Below are 5524 nucleotides of genomic sequence, written 5' to 3'. Positions count from 1 at the left end.
AAAATGGCCAAGAATATCAACTTGTAATCCACTTAAATGTTCTTTATTTCAGAAAAGGACTCAATTCAATAGAACTTCAAGCTATATTCAGCTTCCTTAACAACATTGGAATCAGTTCAGCTTGCATTGGCAGGCTGGAAGGAATGTGAAGTCGGTGGAGCCCCGAAAACCCTGCTCAGTAGCCTGTGCAGAACTCATCTAGGGGAAAGTGGCAGAATGAACAAACTTCAAACGTCACAAAGCAACTGATGTAACGCTGTGGGAATCTGCATCCCCAGAACTCACAGTGTGATTCAGGAGGCTAGAAGGTGAGTCCTATTACCTTTTCAGTTCATTATAGCTGTACCTCAGCTGGATTTTTAGTGTCCCTGTCCTCTTCGGTAAAATCAGGGGTATGAGCTTGAGGACCCCTCCCCTGATCCCCTATAATCCTCTTTACTATCTTTATTAGGTAATCAGAAGAACAAAAGAACACTTGTCTCAAGCTTTCATTTGCCTCTTCAGCCCCACGAACACAACACACATACACACACGTTCACATATGCACATACCCAACTTTTTTCCAAACAGCTTTACAGAGTTCTTCAACTATTAGGCTTGAAACAAAATGTCTTTATTTTACACACCTTCTCCACAGAAGGAATATTGTCTAGGGTTATTGTTATGTAGAGCTGGGGCCACACAACTTTCTGGGATCTAGTCTGGCCATTCTTGGCTGTTTGTCAACACTTGGAAGAGTGCTCAACAAGAAGAACAAATATGGGGCTGAAAGTACTGGACATAGGTGACTAAAGTGCTTCAGAACTGTTTCAGAGGCTGCAGTGAAGCTCACACCATGGGGAAGTGAGCAGGCACTTTCCAGATTCACCAGAAAGCCTGGATACCTTGGTGGCCCACAGCTTTGATTTGAATTTTAACAGAGGAGGGTTCCCAGTCAAAAGGAAGCTGCTGTGAGCACATAGGAAAGTGCATGGAACATATGGTAAAGCAAGTTGGAGTCGGTAGCAATGGGCAGCTAGAGAGATCACCTCCACCATTGGACACAGATATTTACTAGACCCCTCCCAGAAGGCCTGGGAAACAACTTCAAAGCCTTGCTTTTCTATGATCCTGGGCTCACCTGAAACCTTCTCATTTCCAGTTGCTATACAGGCAACGAAATTTTTCTTTTGGTAGATGTGTGTATAGTTCCCTGAACAGAGATGGTTATGCATGTGCCCTCTGGTAAGAGTCATATGCCATGAGGTGCAGTGACCTAGCTCCCTCTGGGAGTCTAGCATCAGGCACAGTGAACCTGACAACAGGTTTTCCTGTCGTGGGCTCTAGGATGGGGGCACACGGCAGTATTGGTGATTTGGTTGATTTGCATCCTTGGGTCTGCAATCCCTTAAATGAAGTCTTGCCTACCTTTTCTGAGCATTAAATTATCTGGGTGGCACACTTGGATTCCAAGCCAGCTGCAAATATTGCAGGAGAGAGGAGAGGTCTCCAGGAAGAGTGCATATTTGGAAAGCTGCCTCCTTTTCACGGGTTGTTTGCAGGTGATGCTCACAGGGTCCAATTTTATCTGTGATGTGCTGATGAGCCACCCTTCAAAGACCTTTCTGAAAAGACAGCCAGAAAATGCCTCACTGTGCCCTTATACTGACTTCATTCAATTTCCTGCCTTTTCTCAGCTAATCCTTAGCCTGTAATTTCTTAATGACTTTTCCAGGGCTGTTCTGCTGATCACTAAAAGCATAGCAGCCAAAATCCCCTGCATGTGTTTGTAGCTGGGATTTTGACAGCATTTCTTCCCTTATTAGGATAGCACACCATGGTGTCCCTGGGCATCCAGCATTTCTCTGAGGTGAGCATTCTCTAATGAGGAATAGGGTTTTATAGGGACCCCAAGGAACAGGGCATAGTGAAAATTTTGGGCATCCAACGCTGAAGAGGCCCAGAGCATTTCCGCTCCTTCCATAATACCTAGGGAGGCAAGGCCTGACTCTGGATCATATTTATTCCCCTCTCAATTATAATCCAAACATCACAGCTTGAAAGGGACCCATTAAACCAAGGCACCTCTAGGTTTTTAAATATATCTCTCCCACTTGTTTATACTCTTAATACCCACTGGCATGTCTCTTTCCTTAACCCTTCCTCTGTAAGATGGCCTGGCCATGTTGCTAAGTAAATGTTTCCCAAACACATTCATTAATGTTAAACAATGAAATCATATAAATGGCTTAACACTGCATTCTGTTCATATAGCTATATGTCCAAGTTAATGAGATTATGAGTTTTAGACTGACATACTACAATCTAATGGTAGCCTTTAGGACAAGCTGTGAAAAATCTATTCTTTTTTTTCTTTTTATTTTTTTAATGTTTATTTCTTTTTGAGAGAGAGACAGAGTGCAAGTGGGGAAGGGACACAGAGACAGAGACACAGAATCTGAAGCAGGCTCCCGGCTCTGAGATTGTCAGCACAGAACCTGACATGGGGCTCAAATTCACAAACCATAAGATCATGAGCTGAGCCAAAGTCACACACTTAACCAACTGAGCCACCCAAGGGCCCCAAAAGTTATTCTTAATATTATTTTTATTTATTGAGGAAAATGTCCTCTTGCCTCTCACCCACAGGCCAAAAGATGTTTCAGATAAGAAGACATGGGACCAGTTTCATGAATTCAAGATGTATCAGGGAATTGAAGAGCCAGCCAGATCACTGAGGTCTGCAGGACTCCCTGCCCCTGCATTCTGGTAGTCCCATATACCCTTCCCTCTCTCCCTCTCCCTGACCAATCAGGAACCAGGTTTTGAGGAGACTTAACATCCCCCATGTGCTTTCTACTCCTGCTTTACACCCACTTCATCTTTCATCAGGACCAGTGCAATGGCCCAGCAATGGGTCTTCATATCTGTGGTGGTTACCTATAATATTTGACCATTTGCATATAGATTGGTGAGCATATGACAAAAATAAAATCAATCAAGCCACCTAAATACTTAAACCCTTTCTTGACACCAGTGCCTCCCAACTCCTCCAGGATCTGGACCTTTTCTACCTTTTCTAATATTGCCTGCACTAATTCTCAACATCACTGCTTTATAAAACCAATCCTACACTGCCATATAAAATCTACAGTTTGTCCCACCTCCATACCTTGACACATGCTTCTCCTGTTGCCTGGGAAAAAATACCTTCCTTGTTTATGTGTAAGTCCCTAGCCACAATCAAAATTCAGATCAAGATTATTACCTTTATGAACTACCTTGGAGAAGCAAGACACTTCTTTGCATCCATCATGCACTGAATCTTCTGCCACCTGCTCAACACAGACTTTTGAGGTCATAGCAGATTTGCATGTTGGTCTCCCCAAACACCATTCAGACAGCAACATCAGACACATTTTAAAATAACTAGTTGAATACCAAGGTCACAGCACTGTCTGGCACATAGCAGGAACTAAAAGAGCCAGTGGGGTTATTCATCTCACTCTCATCCATGAGAGTGTGCTGAATTATAAATTAGATAATTGCTACTCAGTGAAAGCAATGATTAAAAGAATGCCCCCAGACTAGTATAGCAAAGAGTGTGAAAGAGCAATCAAACCGTTCAGACTAACAAGAGGTTGGGTCCTGTCCTCTTAGCCTCTGGGACAGATCACAGCAGCAAAAGTCCCTGTCCTCACACATATCACCATCAGTACAGATCACAGGACTGAAAGTCCCAGTCCTCACATGTGTCACCATGAGTACAGGAATACCTCGCTTTATTGTGATTTACTGTATTGTACTTTGCAAATATTGTATTTTTTACAGATTGGAGCTTTAAGACTTCAGTGGAGGAAGTTACCACACATATGGTAGAAATATCAAAAGAACTAGAATTAAAAATTATAATGACTAATAAGAAATATGTATTTGGTCATTCAGTTGACTGAAATATTTTTCTTATATATATTTGGTTTTCATCCACAGTTTCTGAAAATGCTTCAGAGCCATAAAAGTGAAACAAGTGTCCTGTTATTGATGAAGGTGACTTTTGGACCCCACCCACGAGTGGGGGCTGGTTGTCAGGAAGACCAGTCATATGATTATAGGATTGGAACTTTCAGTTCTACCACACAACCTCTGGGGAGGGGAAAGGAGCTGGAGGTTGAATCAGCCAATGGCCAGTGTCTTAGTCAATCATGTTATATAATGAAGCCTCTATAAAAGCCCTAGAGGACTGGGTTCAGAGATCTTCTGGGTTGGTGAACACATGGGGATGCAGAGAGAGTACCACACCTGGAAGGAGCATGGAAGATACATGTCCTTACCCCATAAGTTGCCCCATGTATCTCTTCATCTGGCTGTTAGTTTATATCCTTTATCATATCCTTTCATAAACTGGGCATAAATATAATGGAAGTAAATGTTTCTCTGAGCCTTGTGAGTTACTCTAGCAAACTAAAAATACCCAAGAATGAGGTCATCAGAATTTCAATCTTTAGCAAGTCAGTCAGAAGCACAAGTAACAGCTTGGGGCTTGCAATTGGCTTCTGAAGTAGGCGGTGGTGGTGGAGTGAGTAAATCATAGCAGAAAACTTTCCTAACCTGGGGAAAGACACCGATATCAAAATCCAGGAAGCAAAGAGGACTCCCATTAGATTAAAAAGAAACCTGACCATCAACAAGGCATATCATCATCAAATTCACGAAACACTCAAGCAAGGAAATAATCATGAAAGTAGCAAGGGAAAATGAATCCATAACCTACAAGAGAAGAGAGATTAGGTTTGCAGCAGACCTATCCACAGAAACTTGGCAGGCCAGAAAGGAGTGGCAAGATATATTCAATGTGCTGAATCAGAAAAATATGCAGCCAAGAATTCTTTATCCAGCAAGGCTGTCATTCAAAATAAAAAGAGAGATAAAAAGTTTTCCAGACAAACAAAAATTAAAGGAGTTCATGACCACTAAACCATCCCTGCAAGAAATTTTAAGGGGGACTCCAAGGGGAGAAAATATGGGGGAAAAAAAGACCAAAAGCAACGAAGACCAGAAAGGACCAGAGAACACCACCAGAAACTCCACTCTACAGGCAACACAATGGCAATAAATTCATATCTTTCAATAATCACTCTAAACATCAATGGACTAAATGTTCTAATCAAAATACATAGGGTAACAGAATGGATAAGAAAACAAGATCCATCTATATGCTGTTTACAAGGGAACTACTTTAGACCTAAAGACACCTTCAGATTGAAAGTAAGGAATGGAAAACAATCCATCATGCTAATGGTCAACAAAAGAAAGCCAGAGTAGTCATGCTTATATCAGACAATCTAGACTTTAAAATAGACTGTAACAAGAGATGAAGAAGGGCATTATATCATAATTAAGGGGTCTATCCACCAACAAGATCTAACAATTGTAAACATTTATGCTCCAAATGTGGCGGACCCAATTATATAAACCAATTAATCACAAACATAAAGAAACTCATTGATGATAATACAATAATAGTAGGGGACTTCAATACCCCACC

The 5524-nt window shown here is 41.6% G+C and overlaps 1 long non-coding RNA gene across 2 annotated transcripts; it reads left to right on the top strand.

Moving 5' to 3' along the window:
• The first annotated feature begins 225 nt into the window (after nt 1-225).
• LOC122239200 lies at nt 226-4410 on the top strand. Of its 2 annotated transcripts, none has more exons than XR_006218154.1 (3): nt 226-308; nt 2629-2718; nt 3970-4410. It is a non-coding gene; the product is annotated as an uncharacterized LOC122239200 (long non-coding RNA). The 2 variants fall into 2 exon arrangements; XR_006218155.1 differs by lacking the exon at nt 226-308 and adding an exon at nt 1804-1849.
• Nucleotides 4411-5524: the final 1114 nt, after the last annotated feature.

This window comes from Panthera tigris, chromosome B3, assembly GCF_018350195.1.
Source record: "Panthera tigris isolate Pti1 chromosome B3, P.tigris_Pti1_mat1.1, whole genome shotgun sequence".
NCBI lineage: Eukaryota > Metazoa > Chordata > Mammalia > Carnivora > Felidae > Panthera > Panthera tigris.
This window is presented reverse-complemented; position numbering and strand designations above follow the sequence as displayed.